Source organism: Phyllostomus hastatus, unplaced genomic scaffold, assembly GCF_019186645.2.
Source record: "Phyllostomus hastatus isolate PE091 unplaced genomic scaffold, TTU_PhHast_1.1 phas_scaffold_177, whole genome shotgun sequence".
Classification (NCBI taxonomy): domain Eukaryota; kingdom Metazoa; phylum Chordata; class Mammalia; order Chiroptera; family Phyllostomidae; genus Phyllostomus; species Phyllostomus hastatus.
The window spans coordinates 823,923-841,781 of NW_025334012.1; positions in this window are offsets into that span (position 1 = coordinate 823,923).

Genomic DNA, 17,859 nt, shown 5'->3' on the forward strand with positions numbered 1-17,859 from the left:
CTCTGTGATAAGAGCCGATCCTCTTTAATTTGATGAGCCTTGCCTTTTGTTTTCACTCTCTTCCTGTGAGGCCCAGCACATTATGCAGGGCCCCTCTCCGCTGCGGGGGATGCTTGCCCTCCCCAGGCTCTCACCTACAGTCTCTCTACGCAGTTCACTTTTCCCTCCGTGGTACTAGGCAGCTTGTGTGACATGTATCCTCCCACTGGGAACTAAATTAAGACATCAAAATCTTGTCACATCAGGCACCTAATAATCACTAGTTGTTTGCTAGCACTGTTCATTTGGGAGGAATTCAAAATTCTGATCCTGAAAGAAAGCTGCCAGTTTCCATTAGCAGTCACCGTCAATCCAAATACTTTGACTGGTAGCTACAGGCAGAGGACGGGTAGGACAAAGGTTAATGGGACTGTGCCTGCACCTTTAATGAGTTACAGTGCTTTAGGGAGTGGTGATCCTTCCTATCAACATCCTTAGGACCACTAAACGTCCTTGTGAGCACTAAACAGTGCTGCTAAACAGAAGACGTGGAGTGGGAGAAGAGGCTGGCAACAATGACCGAGACGTCGTTATTAAAACCTGAACCATCGGTACCAAGACGGCCTGGTGAGCCCACCACCACCCTTCTCCCACTCTTTCAGCAACCTTCTTTCTAATCTTAGAGTTATCTTTCCTCTTTTTACTCATTTATTGCCTTCCTCCTCCAACTAGAATGTAAAATCATAAGTGCCAGAAACGTGCTTGTCTTTCTCACTGTCTCCAGGGCCTAGAACAATGCCTGGCATTTAGTAGATGCTCAATAAATATGGACTGGGCTGGCTGCATGAGTAACCGAATAACTTTAAATGACTTTGAAATCTCCCATCTGGCTTGGTGATGGAGGCAACTCATTTTCCTCTTATGGGCTTTTGTTTCTTCCTCTTCAGAAGGAGATGTTTTGTGCCAGTGTGGCTGAGACTGCTGACTGTCCATCAAAATGTGTTGTCCCCTTCTTCTATGAGTTGGGCAGCCTGTGACTAAGTGTCTTCCAACGCAATGTGAGTGGATGTGATGTGCACACTGTGTGCTCGAGCCCTTCACACAACAAAGTGCCACCTCCATATTCTCTTTTCTCCTTTCCTGCCACCTGGAAACAGCATGACAGCCACCCAGGCTCATACATGCATGTAATGGGGACACCCATGAAGATGCCAGAGCTGTCCAACCAGCCTAGACAATCACCAGCCTGAGCAGAGTCCAACCTCTCGCTCCACACAGAGAAACGATCCATTGCATTTTAGGGTCTCTTTGCTACAGCAGTTTAATATCACCCCTAATGAATACAACTAGATAATCCCTGAGGACCCATCCAGCTCAGAAGGGCTTGTCTGGTGGCTGACTTCATCACATATAATCACTTCATTTAAGAAATCTGTATTCCTAGGGACTACCAGCATTTAAAAAGGATACACTTAACCCTTTTTTCTTGATTTAACCCTTCATCTTAAGATTTTTCTCTGTTCATATGAATATGTGGTTTTCAGAGACAAAATTTAGTTTGCATCTTTGAAACAACCATCTATGCCATCCAGATGGAGTAAGGTTGAATGTTTGGCTTCTTTATTAACCACAAAAAGTATAATAGCAACAATCATATAAGTTACTCTCATTTCACCTGGAAAACACTGCATATTCCATCACAGGTTAGAGAGTCTTCTAGCAACTTTGTACTCCCCAAATTGTGGCAAATACACCCAAAATGGAGATGAGGTGTTTTAGGCAGGACATAAACTTTTAAAAAATTTAATAGTTACATAGTATTTTAATGTGCACTTAATGTACTTTGTAGTTATGGTACAGGACTTTATTTCTCAACTAGTGGGGTAATATAGTTTTCCTTAAAAATAAATTGAATCTAAGAAAAAGAGGACAAAAATATGAACAGTAAAATGACAGCAAACTCACAATTATTAACAACCACACCTAAAACAAAAACAAAAGCATACTAAGCAAACAACTAGAACAGGAACAGAACCACAAAAATGGAGATCACATGGAGGGTTAGCAACAGCGGAGTGGGAGGAGGAGAGAGGGGGAAAAGGTACAGAGAATAAGTAGCATAGATGGTAGGTAGAAAATAGGGGGAGGGCAAGAACAGTATGGGAAATGTGGAAGCAAAGAACTTATATGTATGACCCATGGCCATGAACTAAAGGGGGAAATGTGGGTGGGAGGGGGTGTGCAGGGCAGAAGGGGGGGAATGGGACAATTGTAATAGCATAATCAATAAAATATATTTAAAAAAAACAAATTTAAATAAGTGAAAAATGAGTCCACTCAGATAACAACATGAGTAGTGTAGGAAATGACAAAGTTTGTGAAGGTGGCATACAAATGACTAAGACTGGGAAACTCAATTGTTATTCATTCCTTACACCGCTCATATACATAGCACATAGTAGATGCTGAATAAATGTTTGCTGAATGAATTAATTTGGTTCTGATACACTACTTCTTGAAAAATAACGCATGTTTAAGAAAGAACTGCTAATGGTGGAATAACCAACCTCAAAGAAAATTCTTCAGAGACACAGCAGTCAGACGAGTTTTATGAATCTCTCCAGGGTATCACGGAGACAGATCACCCAGCCATGCCCTGTCTGTGCCTCTGACCATTTATAGTTCCTCTGGACGGTCCAGATCTCAGGGGAAGGGAGATCGTCAGAAAAAGGAGATGGTTGCTCTTTTCACTCCAGCTTCTCTGCCAGAATATAGACAATCCTTTTAAAGAGGAATTTTTAGACTATGTGGGAAGACCTGCCTCATACTCTGCTCCAATTTAAAACAAGCGCTGGAATTGGAGTGGAGCCCAGAACTCTGCCGTGGATGGGGAAGAAGTGCGCATGCCCAACTTGCCCATAGACATGGACAGAGGAAGCAGTAGGATTTCTGTACACTGATAAACGCCCGAAAGGAGAATGGAGAGAAGAGAGTGTGCTCCATCACAAAGAACAAAACCAGGGAGATTTTTCTATTCCCACCCCTTGGCAATTACAATGATTAGAGTGGTTCTGAATCTTCAGTCCTAACGAATACAAGGAATTGAACTATGTATTTGGATTGATTTTTTTTTTACACAATTACCTGGAAAAGTCAACTAAAAGTTGGTGTTATTTAAATAACTCTTACCTTATCCCTTAAGAAGGCCCAGATTTTCAGAAACTTAGAGAGAGCACATTTTAAAAGAGCGCTGAGTGATGATTTTTTTTCTGCTACTATCTTTAAGTTTAAATGTCACCCAGGCAACCGTTCTGCAGTTACCACTGCAAGTTCGATAAGTACGGGTTTCTGGGAAACCCATTTGGAAGCTGATTAATTTTTCAGATGTCCTTGGCCAGCAGTGCAGTTAGTTGACAGCACAGTACACTTTTCAAGCTACCCCAGGCAAAGGGAGCTGATCTAGGCAGTTTTCGTTTACTACTAAAGTAAATTCATTACAAGCATCTTTTCATTGTGTGTTCTATTTGCTAGGTATACGTACATTTAGGTGATGAGTCCATCTCGTCAGACTCAACTGTGATCTCTCATAAACTAGCTAATAATTGTTTACTCTCAGGGGAAGGCTTTCTCCCACTCGTGTTGGTACCTGGGATCTGTTCAGTCCACTTGCTCTGTCTGCTTGAATAGCTACAGAGGCAGACAAGTCTCAACATTAAAAGTCTTAAAACTAAAACTGGCCACAGCACTTCTTGGCCTTACAAGCCTTCCAAATCCCTTCACAATCTGGCCTTTGTTCATCTCTCCAACTTCGGCTCTTTTGTTCACTTTCCATCCTTTTCTGGCTGTATCGCATTCCATGAAGTTTCTCTAACATGCCGTGCTTTCTCTGATCTCCACTCCTTTGTACACGCTGTTCCCTTTGCCTTTGACACTCCTCTGTCCCTTACCACTGCAGTTCGTCCTTCAAGTCTCAATTGAAACCTCACTTCTGCCCTGACCAGTGTGCCTCAGTGAGGTGTCATCCCACAAAGCAGGTCACCGGTTCGATTCCAGGTCAGGGCACATGCCTGCGTTGCAGGCTCTGTCCCCATTCGGTCGGGGCACATACAAGAGGAAACCAACCAGTGTTTCTCTCTCACATCAATGTTTCTCTCCCTCTCTTTTTCCCTCTGCTCCCCTCTCTCTAAAAATAAATAAATAAAGTCTTTTTGAAAAAGACTTCTCACTTCTCACTTCTTCCCCAAGGCCTCCTTTGAACCCTAGACTGAGCAAGATGCTCCTTTAATATGTCCTCGGGGCATCCTGTATCTCCCTGCTGTGTAAATTATGTTTCCTCCACTAAATAATAAGATTCACAACACCTGCTTCTCCATAAGATATATGCAATAAACATTAACTGAATGAGTCCATTGATGAATAAATTGGCTGTTCCAAACAATTTCACATGATAAGATAATATTCCCTTTCATGCATGAATTATCCAAGGTCTAGTGAGCATAAGAGATGGGCCCAAAACCTTTGTACCATCTTGGTATCAGAACTTGTCTTCATGTCTCCTACACCCAGAGCAGTGTGTGCCATTTGCATTATTCCAAGGATTACAGACAAAATGTCCATGAGGGTAATGAGTGACACGGGAGGGCTGTCGCAAGCTGGAGGACAGACGCCTCACTTGAAGGGAGAAGCCCTATATGATCATCCAATCGTCGCCATAGCACAGGGTCTACTGTTGCCAGAGCTTACCATTTTTTATTACATAAAAAATGAGAAATCCAGAACTTTGAGTGAGATAGTCATATTTTTTAATACTGCCCCCTAAAAATGTTTTGAACATAATATATTGTGCATTCCAAACAAAACACTCACGGGCCAGGGACTCTAAGCCCCCAGTGTACCGTGTCTACACCACTCTACCGTGAGCTGCTTGTTTCTACACCACTGAGCCGACCTTTGGAGAGACCTTCCTGTGTTCCAACAACCAGCCCTCAGGCCATTTCATGTCACCTACTGCAGGAAATTTTCTTGAGAATCAAAAACTTCAATGAAAGACCATTGCTTTTTCCTGGTGAGAGACACTCGGCTCCCCACTCTCTGTTTGCTTTAAACATTGATCCACCCCATGGCATTAAATCCAACTCCCACACAGGTGGTAACTCATAGGATCTCACATCACGGAAGTCAAACTTACAAAAGTAGAAAACATACCGTTTTCTCAGGGGAATCCAAAGCAACACTTACATAAGGATACAAGAGTGGATTTTATTTCTGGAGGAAGTGGTACCAAAATTTCTACTCTCCTCCCCACTCCATGATGACTAGAAAGACCACTGACTAACACTAGACTCAGAGGGGTTGGGTTTGGAGTTTGGCACTTGGACTGGCAACTCTGTGATCTCAGGTAAGTGGTAACCTGCTAAGAGCCTTACTGTCCTCATAAAATAGATAAAATGGGAAGAACAGCTGCCTCCACACCCATGGGAAGAGCTGGCAACAAGGCCAGCTGGCTGGACCTCATTGTTCCTATGGATCTACTCTCGGCAGAAATGCCTGGTCCCAAAATCATTGCGTGGTACTGAGTGCGGTATACATGGAAACACAACGGTCCAATGGAGAATTAGCTCACCCAGAGAGGGAATTCCACTTATGGACTCTGGAGCTTGTTTCTCTAATCGCTATCCAGTTACTCTCCTCTCCTTCTCATTCAAAGATCAAAAAATTAAAAAGTTCTGGTTGTTCCTCATCACTGCTTCCTCACCAACTTCCCTACAATTTGCCAGGAGATGTTTCTTGGGCTCCTCCAGGCACCGTTCTCTGCATGTAACCTGTTTGCTCACGAGATCTTCCCATGCAAACAGCTGGGTCAAAACCCTACAGCTGGGAAGAGGGGAGGCCAGGATCTGGACCTTGCCTCCAGATCCTGCACATGTAGCCACCATGGTACTTACTCCCTGCTGCACTCAGTGGAATCTGTCTTTTGCCCCCACCATTTATTCATTCGTTCATTCATTCCTTCACTCATTCAACAATTAGGAGTATGTACCATGCCCTCAGAAAGCTTACAATTTGACAAGGGAGGGGAGAGAAAAATAAATAAGATAAATAAGTTAAAAAGTGAGAGAGAGATGATGACTAGGGCAGGAAGACCAGTCTAGCAGTTGCAATGTGAGATCTGCAGGCAGGTAGTTCAGCACCAGGCAGAGAATGCATGTGAGTTGGGAGAATGTGGGGCGTTTGTAGAAAAGGGACCTAACAATGATTAAGTCCCAACCTTGTGCCAAATACCCACGTACAGCATAAATTATTTAATTTGTCTTCTACCCATCTTGTTTATCTCAGGTATGATTATATCAATTTAACAAACCAGAACTGTTCATAATTTTATTTTATTATTAACACTCCTCTGAAAAAGCTGTTACTCTCTCCTTTCACAGACAACGAAGTGAGTATCAGGGAGGTTACCCAATTTGCTTGAGGTGACCCAGACAGTAAGCGGCAGGACCATGACTCAAACACAGGAAGGTGAGCATCTTTCTTTTAAACTAAATAACCTTAGAGCAGCCAGTGAACAAGCATGCATGTTGGAAAGCAGTGTCAAGGAACATAGCAGTGGGTGGCAGCAGGTATATCCCTTTGCTGGGGCTGACATGACAAAATACCACAGCTTTGGTGGCTTGAGAAACTTATTTCTCAGAGTTCTGGATGCTAAAAGTCCAAGATCAAACTACTGAGAGGTTTGGTTTCTCCTGAGGCCTCGCTCTTTGGCTTGCAGACAGTCACCCTCTCACTGTGTCCTCATGTGGCCTTTCCTCTGTGTCCACACATCCCTGGAGTCTCTCTCCCTTCTTGTAAGGACACCAGTCACACTGGGTTAGGTCTCCATCCTTCTGACCTCATTTAACCTTAACTGTCTCTTTAAAAGCCCTGTCTCCAGACAGTGTCACATTAGAGGTTGAAGCTTCCACCTATGAATTTTGGAAGGATACATCCAGAGCATATTAACAGATGACAGAACTCTTTGAGAAGAGGGAAGAGATCATGGAAACAAGCAAAGCACTGCCCCAGCTGTAATATAACTAGAGCATAAGTTCCAGCTGAAGAAAAGGTGGAGCTGGTGGAAGCCAGTGTGAGATGAGAGTGAGATGAGCAGCACACTGACACCAGGTTAACCCATGTCTGAGCTACAGCCCCTTAAATGTGCCCAGGCTCAGGGGAAGTGTGTCCTCATTGCCTAGCATGCAGTGCAGCAGGGGGAGATGGGGGCAGGTGCTGCAGCCCTGGAATGGGAAAACCAGGGAAATTATTGCACCACTGTTGGAGCAGCTGGGACCCTGGCACCTCAGTCAGCTCAGAGCTCTTTATTCAGCTGCCTTTTCTCTTTCATTAGGAAGGAGTGTTTATGTATGTATCTTATTCTAAGTGGGGCCTGGCATTTCTAAGCACTCAAAGCTGGTTCATCTATTCCCATCATCAATGACCTCTATTTAATCCATGTACACCAACACCATCCTTTATTATCTGTGTGCACGTGTGCAGATGTGTCTGTCCGTCATCTGTCTCTCTGTAACGCTGAAAGAAAGAAACAGCGATAAAAGATGTGAAAGATAGAGAAAGGGTATGAGAACAAAGTGAGAATCATAGGGAACAGGAGAAGGGGAGGAAGCATCCAGAGAAACACCATGCAGGGATCTGCAGTCCTTACCATCCTCAGGTGTGCAGGCTGATGGTGGAGGAATCCAGGAAGCTCTACAAACAAAGCTGATGGTCTTGTCTGTGGGCCTGTGGTTATCTAACTTGCAAAAGTTCTAGACCAGTTTCCCAACCACTGTGCCATGCTCAGCCAGGCTGGACCTGGGCAGACAGAGCCTTTAAGATCATCTCTGGCAATGAGCAGCCAGAAGCATCTACCCAGGATGCCAAACAGATGTCATCATGTTCTATTCATTACAGGTGGTGGTAAAAGTTAGGGAGCACCGCTCCAGACTAGCATTTTCTGAAGCATGAAAAAAGAGCGGGTTCACATTCATTTTAGGAAACGCTGTATATTGTATTTATTCCTTTTCATAAGTGTACTCTCAAAATGCATTGACACAGTAAGGCTCTGAGAATCCCCAAGTGTAAGGGATGGGGTGGGGGAACTTCTAACTTTGCTTAGGCTGTCCAATAGCATACCACACAGCTGGTACACTCGTGTCCTTGTATCCAGTTGAATAAAGCCAAGGACAGGAGCTGTTAGAGCTGCCATCTCAGATGCACGTTCTTTCTCCGTGGTAAGTATTAATTTTCCTACCAGCTGACCCTTTATGGAGCAGATAGTCTCAAGGACTACATGGCCTTCTTCCAGGCTGAACAGCAGGTTCTGAACAAGTCAACTTCAAAGTCTTTCCTGGCCTAGTCCCCTGCTTGGAAAACCAACACACATCTCCTACCAAGAGTTCAGCAGCTAGAAATTTAACATGTTATAACTTGTATGTTGGAGCTTGGCCACACATGAGCTTAATTCTTAAGGTTTAGTGGAGTCGTCAAGGGGGTAAAAATTCACTGTTGAAAGTGTAGACAAACGTGCGAGTCTGTGAGTCAGTCTGGAGAATGCGTATAATTTCAGATAGACCGCAGCTCTCGTTACAGGCCTTGATTTTCCCAATCTGTAAACTGAGAGGGGAAGGTGATGTTATGGGCTGAACCGTGTTTCTCCACAATTTATATGTTGAAGTCCTAACACCCAAGACCAGAGAACGTGATTGTGTTTGGAGATGGAGCCTTTAAAGAGGTAATTAAGGGGAGAAGAGGTCACATCAGTGGGCCCTAAGTCAATCTAACGGGTGTCCTTTAAGCAGAGGAGATTAGGACACAGACACAATGTAGACAGGGGCAACCTTGTGAGGACACAGGGTGAGGAGGCAGCCATCCGCAAGCCAGAAAGAGAGGGAGGTTGGAAGAAAGCAAACTCGCTGACACCTTCAACTTGAACTTTGAGCACCCAAACTGTAAGAAGGTAAATTTGTATTGTTTAAGCCACCCTGCCTGTGGTAGTTTGCTATAGTACCCCTGGCAAACTAATACAGATATCCAAATAAACTCTGAGGACTTAGCGCTTGGTTGCCTACCCCATATCCATTTCCTCCTGCTTTCTTACTAACACAACCCACTTTTATTCAAAAATCTATTCTTCTCCACGTGAAGGAGAGAAAGGTGATCCTACACCCCCAGATCGCAGGCACAGTGTGAATAAGCAATTGTGTTCAATGGGCTCCTGTTGCCAGTGATGAGCTTAGGAACAGGCACTCGGCCAAACTCAGGCCAGAAGGCATGTGGGCACATCTCCTCGGGGCTCCCAAAAAGGATGTTCTCCCTCCTCATGGAGACACATAGCAGATGTGGTCTCTGTCCTTCCAGAAATTTGTGTGCCTAGATGGCACATCTGGACTGCCTCTACCTGTTGGGGACCTAGCATGAGCCAGCCTGAAAGCTGGAAGATAGTGAAGAAGAGAGAGGGGCCGTGATACCTCCGATACCATCTCGAGCAGTTCTGCACCTTGCAAGCATTTAAGAACTTTCAGCTTTGTCCCTGCCCCCACTCATGTCCTTCCCCTCCCTCGGCCTTCAAAAACTGTAAAATGCTGCAGAGATGTTGGTTACTATTCTTCTGGTGATGGCAGATAAAAAATTTCCTCTTTGTTAAGGTCCATTGGAGTATCCTGTTATTGTCGCTGAAGGCATCCAACCAGATGCACTCTCTGACCCGCTGCAGCCCTGTGACCTCCTAGAAACCGTGTTCCTAAGACTACTAGTCACAGCTGACATGTTACAGAGAAACTCACCAACAGCCCACTACAACCCTCTGAAGTACAGACTATCTTTGGCTCCGTTTAAGGAAAGAACAGAGAGGAGGTCAGGAGGGGTTAAACAGGGGTTAAACTTGGCCAAAGCCACTCTGAGATGAGGTCAGTATGTGATACCTGTGTGACCTGAGGTCCTTGATCTTACCCACCATCTACCAGAAACTCTGAAACACCAGAAATGTTCCAATCAGCCAGAGTCCCTGGAGATCCTGGGAAAAAAATCCTCGACCATTCAGAAATCTTCCATTTGAAATAGCTACCTCTTCAGATTCTCCTACATTTTTTTAAGTCTAAATTGCTGCAAAATTATTAAATAGGAATAACAAGCAACAAGTCTGGTGATGTACTTTGGGGTCTTCAACCAAGATGATAAATCTCCAGCTAGCTTCTACCACCTTTTCTTAAGAGGTTGCATCTTTTTCTCAGCTTAGGTGGTGGGAGTTCGGTGTGTCCTTCAAAAGGCGTCTACCACGCATGATCTTTAAAACTTCCTTCCACCACGAAATTCTCTGTTTGGGGAGTTTTAACGATGGCATTACTCTACCCCGCCCACTCCCTCCATTTCGCAGACAGGCAAACAGGAAGGGGAAAAGGACAAAAGGAGGCACCCGGCCCTGCTCCTCAGTTACGGAAACTGGGCCCCAGGTGGCGTTTCCTCCAAGGAGAAATGTGGGATATGAGCGGTGCGTTATCTTCAGCCTGAGCAGGGAAGCACAGAGTGAGCAGCTTCCTGGAAGCCTGCCTGCCCCCAGCTAATTAGCACTTTCACTTATCACTATCAGCTCAGGCCCAGCATTAACCCTCTCCCTCTCTCCAAGCAGCCTGGTGACTGAGGGTACTAACAAACTGTGTATCAGGAAGGGGGGCGGGGGAGGGGGGACAGTGTTCTGCTCAGACCTCTGGCCTAAGTCTATCACCCACACTGACTACAGAGAGAACTTTCTAAAACAAAGAGGTGATCTTGGCGCCCCTTGCTCCAGACCCATCACTGAGTCCCACCCCAACTCCCACAACAGGACAAGGGTGCTTGGCTCAGTCTGCAAGACCCTGCCCAAAACAGCCTCACCTCACACTACTCTGCAGCCTGGGCAAGCCCAGAGGAGATCGCACTTGGAGCCCCAGCCCTCACTGAACTGTTTGCAGCTCCCCCACCTGCAGTGTGCTGCTCCTGTCTCTGCCTGTTGGTACACACTGCTCCTCCCGCCCGCCCGGACCGCACTGCTCCCCGCTGCTCACTCATGGCTGAGCCCCTGCCTCTATTGTGGTGGCACTATCACTATTGCACCAGAGGGAAGTTATTTGGGTTCATGTCCATGTCTCCCTATTGAGCCATTAACTCTTGAAAGGCAGAGACTCTGCCTCAGTGTGAGGCATATCTCCAGGGCTTCCCATGTACATCACAAGCACATCGAGGAATGTTTGAAGGAAGAACACAGGGAAGAATGCAAGGGAGAGAGGGAAAGAAACTGGGGAAGGAGAGGCCTCTTATCCTTTAACTGCGTCCTTGGCCAGCGTGGCCGTGGGGCCTGGGAACACAAAGGCCCAGGTTATCAGGCAGAGCACACTCCTCCCAGCTGTCACAGGCTTTCAGCCCTCCAAATCCCTCTGGCCTACCAAAGCTCATTTGCTGCTCACAGCATCCTTGTAAAGTGACCAGCAATTGTTCCCCTTTGGTAAAAAGATGGGAGTTAGAGAAAGGAAGTGGCTGGGAAGGCAACGAGTCAGCCGTGACACCTGCAGCCCAAGGAGCCAGAGGCCCCACTGCCTGGCCAGTTGCTACCAGGACTCTGTTCCTCTGGGTCCAGCAGCCTGACGCCGCCTCAGCTTCCTTCTGGCCCCTGTCTCTGTCCTACATCTGGGGAGACAGTGAATAATCCTTCCTTTCTTTCTGGAGCTGGTTGCCTTGAAGGTATTTATAGCCTGCTCCTGGCCCTGCGGAGGCATCTTTTCTCCCCCGGTTAAATTTAGTTCCCTTTGTCTTCTTCCCCTGACTTATCTGCTGATCCCGCAGGGTTTCCTCTGCTGCCTTTGTTCTCCTCTGTGTTTGTTCCGCAGCTTCTTTCATCTGCTGAGTCTCGCCAGAGTTTCTCTGAAGCCTTTGTGCCACTTTCTCCTCCTCTGCAGCCTCTCTGCTAGTCTTTTCTCTGCCCGCTGTCCACTTTCTCTTGGCAGCTTCCACCTTTATCTTCTCTCAACCCAGAATCATTTTGACTTGGCGAGATGTGTCAGAGTCTTACGCATTTTTTGTTCTTTTAGGCCTGAAATGGACCCTGAGACGATCTTGTCTTATTGCTGGAAAGAGCGGCTGCCATACATCCGGAGGACGGGAGCGCACTGTTTTACCTCTAGTAACGCTTCATGAATATAATGGAGGTGGAGAGTAGGTGTCCCAAGTCCAAATCAGGGGTCTCCCCCTCCAGTGGCTCGAAGGATCAGGCAAGTAAGGAAGTGGATGAAGCAGGTCGGGCCACAGACAGTGAGGACTGGCCGTATGCACAGTGTGTCCACAGGAAGTAGCACACTTCCTCACCCAGATCCTCTGATTTTCCCAAAGAAGTAAAAACCCTGGGCTTTTCCACAATGGCAATGAATTCAAAATTTCAACAATACTGTATAAGCGAAATAGAACGCGGGCCACCTGTTGTGACGTCTGCACTCCACCGCCCACCCATGCCTTCATATGTCACCCACAAGCCTGCTCCTCACACCTCCCTAGCCATGGCTCACAGGCCACGAGGCCCTCCCAGGTCCCTTGACCATCTCCATAGCTCTCACGTACATGGCTCCATTCCCGCCCCTCGGCTGTTTTTACCACTGGCTTCTGAACAGATCCCAGCAGAGCTTTGCCTCTAACTCACACTCCCCATTTCCTGCCTGTTCTGTCTTTATGCTTGGCCGGAGTAACATTCATTTCCAACGTCGTCTCCCAGAAGATCTGTGGTGCATCCGTCAGGATGAGCGAACATGAGCTGTTCAAACACACAGCATTAAAACCCCTGTAGCTTAAACTCACAAAGGCTCACTGCCCACCCACGCTACAAGCCCTCTGGGGGGCCACTGGGGAAGCTGCTCCAAGCCACCCTCAGACTCAGGCTGGGTGCAGCAGCCACCCTCCGAAACTTCGTCCCTGTCACGGCAGAGAAAAAATACGAATGGCTCATTGGCTCTTAACCCTTTTCCCCTATAACACTCACATCCCTTCCACTCACATTTAATTTTCCAAAGCAGGTCACATGGCATACCTAATTTCAAAGGTGAAGGAAATGCCATTTTATCAGGTGGCTAGAAAGTGAGAAGATGGAAATATTCTGGGAATAGCACTAAGTGACCCAAGTACGGTATTTTCACTTTTCAAGGGGAGTTTTTACGTTCTATCCAATGGTTCTGAATTCATTCATTTATCAGTGATGACTGAGCAAAGGCCTGAGGTTGTCAATCTGAGAATAAAAATAAGAACTTGTCTCTGCCTCCAAGCAACTCTGATGTGTTATGAGGGATTCGCAGATCTGAGATCTGTACCGATAACTCGAAAACAAGGTACAACTGGAGAAGTGCCGCAGGCAAGTATAAACAAAGTACTGCGCACAGAGAAGGCAGTACACAGGGACAAGATGGTATCTGAGCCAATCTTTGGAACTGGGCAAGGTAGACATCGGCAGGAAGGACTGCCCATCCCCAAGCTGAATCTCTCCTCCCCCACACCTGTGATCACATGGGAGATCAAAATGCTAAACAGGTACAACTTCCTGAATAATTAGTCCTTCATCTGTGCATAGAATGCACGCAAGGAGACAGACGCATCGCATTCTAAGTAATCCATACCCCTGTCTAAATTCCAAGCCTGGACAGGAGCCACTGGCTTAGATTCCAACTGCAGACCCTCCACCCACTTGCTAGATGACCTTGGGCAAATCATTGCACCACCTCGCCTGTTTTTCCATCTATAAATGGGGGTGTCAACAGTACCTACCTCAAAGAGTTGATTTGAGAACTGAATGTGTTAATACAGGTAATGCAACAAGTAAAAGGAGACTGTAGTAGACATGGTAGACATCATACCAACGGTAGCTAGCATTCTTATCCTGCCCTGATCATTGCCTCAATCTGGCTATCTTATTGTTTCTTCTTCCTTCAACACCTTGGTGGAAAGGCTGCTATTCCTAAAGTGTGTGCTCTGAAGTGTTTCTTGGAAGGAGCTTTGATCTGCATAACAGCACAAGGCAGAGAGAAGGGGTTTCTATGCCCTCCAGACAGGTCCACCTGAGCTGTAGCCTGCATCCCACCTTGGCACCAATGAAATTCTCATAAATCTGTTTTCATATACCCAACCCCCCATACTCTGTGAACTGGAGTCACATTGCCCATAGGAAGTGCCACAGAGCACAAATCCCACAAGAGACTCCAAGGGAAAAAAGACTTCTTGCATATGCTGCACACACAAAACTCCCTCTTGAAAATAAGCAAGGTGCAAGCCAGAAACTTGTTTTATTTTATTTAATCCAGCATTTCCTGAGTTAAATTCTAACCATAATAACTCTATTTTTGTATGTTACACACTCTGAAAAATATTGTGCAAAGGCAAGACTTTTTTATTCATCCAATTATCCACAGAAATGTGGAAAACACTTGCAGTAGAACAGGCATGACAAAAGAGTCAATACATTGAACTGAATTTATGTAATCTTGAAAAAATATTTCCTCCTTGGGCTTCCATTCTCCCATTTTTAAAATAAGAGAACCGGATGAGAGAGTTGCTAAGATCCTTTCTGTCATCAGTTATTAGCCAATTTTTCATTAGATGTTTTTCCTGCCCTCTGCCTGGTCATTATTGAGTCTTGTCATCTTATTCAAGGTGAGAGCAAAACTGTCCACCCTCAGAAGCAAGAAGCTAACAGAGGAAATGGTCAAAGCTGACCTTCGCTGCATGCCAGCCACTGCTCAGAGTGCTTTACAGGGTTCGCTCCATCTAGTCCCAACAAGCCCAACAGGTGAGTGCCCCTATTAAAATCATTGCCATTTTACTGAAAAGGCATCAAGGCACAGAGAGACTAAGCTGCTGTTGAAGTAACTCTATCCAGTTGGCACAGATGGGTTTTGAACCCAAGTCAAACACCATGCTCTTATCCATGAGATGACACTGCCTCCAGGGTGGCTGCAGGTACAGGAGACCACGGATTCCGAGTCTAGTCCACTCTGTTTCTTATTAAGAGAGGATAACACTTGTCCATTCCTAGATGCTGCCCTATTTTTGGCTTCAGCTTTCATGAAAGTATACAAAGAACAGCAATATTTCATGTACTTTTCTTATCAATTACCATTATAATAATAATTAACTATATTTTCAGCACTTTCACATCTATTATCAAATATGATTTAATACATTATTTCCTGAGATACACAGACTAAAAAATTACCGTGTTGATTTTACAATCAAGGAAACTGGGGCAGCTCTGAGAAGTAAAGAAGTTTGACCCTCACACCAGTAAATAGATTGTGGATCTTGAATTTGAAGCTGGCCAATTGGACTCACTGAGAAAGTACTCAGGGGCTCGACATGACCTAGGGAATTTGGCTACCCAAGTCAATCCCAGGTCGAGGGTGGGGAGAGTTAGTGAAGATACAGGAGTAAACACCAGAAACATTGACATAGAAAGCCTGGAGCTAGGAGGGAAACCTAGCATGACACCAAAGGGGAGGACCATCCTGCTCTCTTCTTGGTGACAAGGCAGGTGTTACAGGCTTGGTATTACAGTCAGGGTTGTGGGAGGGCATGTATTAGGGGTTTCAGTATTCCTCATGTCCCTGATCTGATTCTTCTCATTCTTCCTCTTTCTCTCTAACCTCCTGCCTCTTCAGGCCACTGTCTACCCACCACGTTAGCCACCTCCAAATCCTAGAGCTGGGACAGTTTATGCATTCACCTACAAACCTTCACTGAGTGTCTAGGGTATGCCAGGCCACTGTTATTACACACTGGGGACACTGAGGGAAGATATGTACAAATCATTGACCTCCGTGGATGGTGACTGACTTCAGGCTCAGGAAAGACTTGCAGAGGTGGTGTGTTTGATCTGAGTCTTGTAGGCATGTAGGAGCTCCCTAGCAGGATGATGTGAGCCAGAATAAAGGTTGGGCAAAGAGTATTCCAGGCACAGGGAACATGTGCAGAGACTTGGAATGCTTTCTGATCGAAGCAGAGGATGCACAGAGAGGAAGTCTGGAGCTAAAGCTAAAAAGAAAGATAAAGCCAGATCATGAGGTGGTCTTTTTTTTTTTTTAAATAAGCCTCCACTTTTTTTTTTAAGATGTTATTTATTTATTTTAGAGAGGGAAGGGAGGGAGAGAGAGAGAGAGAGAGAAACATCAATGTGCGGTTGCTGGGGGTTATGGCCTGCAACCCAGGAATGTACCCTGGCTGGGAATCGAACCTGGGACACTTTGGTTCCCAGCCCGCGCTCAATCCACTGAGCTACGCCAGCCAGGGCTATGAGGTGGTCTTAATGTTCAGTGGGAGACATTGAACTTGATCTTTCAGGCAGGGAGTGTGCGCTTTGTGTTTTAGGGACAGCTCCCCCTATGTGCTCGGGATGGTTTTGAATCTATCTTTGTTGTCTGTTCTTTTAATAGGAACTCCCTTCAAGGAACCAAAAACTAATTCAGAAATTTTCATTGTAATTAGAAAGGAATGTGAAGATCAAATAAAAGAAAAAAAATATTATTCTCCTTGATCAAAAAGGTCACCATAACTTAAGGTGCACAAAACAGGCAGAAGTCTGGGTGGGAGAGGCAGGTCCTCAGGACAGCCCCTCTCCCCTCCCATCAGTGTGGCTGTGAAAGGGAACATGAGCGCTGTCCTGACATCACTGCTGATGGAGTCAGTCTCTCCATCAGAAAACTGAGTGAGTGAAGGTGGTGCGCATCGTGGCACCTGACTGACTGACTGCCTCCCTTGAGCTCTCCAGCCCCTCCAGCCTTGGGGAGCGGTTATACTGAATGCTATGCACAAAGCCAGCGCCAGGAGGCAGTGTGGGCCCACGGTCAACCTCAGCCCAGCCACCTTAGAACCAGGAACTGGGAACCAACAAAGGAGAGAAGTAGTTGGAGATAACAAACATAGCAAATGTGCAAGGAAAGGGAAAGGAGTTTATTTAACAAATTTATTGAAATTTGTTCTTAAGAGGTTTTCCTTTAACAGAAACTTCAACTCTACAAATCTGGTCCTTTGAATCTTACAATACCTTGGCAAACAGATGTCTTATGAACATTCTCAGTCTTTCCTCATTTCCTGGTTTTACAGCTTAATACTATTGTTGCCTGGTCTCAACCTGCTGCACTAGTTTTCTTTTTTTTTAATTTTATTTTAATCATTGTTCAAATACAGTTTTCTCCTTTTTACTCCCAATCCAGGCCCTCTCCCAACCCTCCCCACTTCCCTCCCATTACCACCCTCCCCCTAGTTTTTGTCCATGTGTCCTTTAAGTTTGTTCCCGTGAACCCTTCCCACTGTCCCCTGAAATTCCCTCTACTCTCCCCTGTGGTCACATGCTGCTGTCCCTCACTCACAGGGGGCTCAAGCCAATGTCTCTCCCCACCCAGGCCCTGTCTCTGCTCATGACCACACTATTCTCTCCACCTGGAACAGCATTTTCCAAAACACCCTTTGTCTGTTTCTGATCTAACTCAAATGTCACCAACACCATGAAGCTTTTCCTGACCTTAAAACCCAGAAACCATAATCATATCTCTCTGTCTCTTCCTCCTCCCTCTCTCTGCAATGCTTCCCAGAATATTCTCTGTCCCCTCTGTCCCCTCTGCCACCAATCTATCTGATATGGCAGTTATTTGTATATATGGGCAGAAACACTTTCTTACACTTTCATGGTATATCCTGAATGTGAGCCCTCCTCACAGTAGCTACTAGATGCATGTATGAAAAAGGGGGTTAAGTTCTGTCTGCAGAATGGCCAGGGACATTTCTGCTTATCAGGTGAGCCTTAGTTCTTTAATCTAGAAAAGCCTTAAGATAAAGTAATAGATTGAT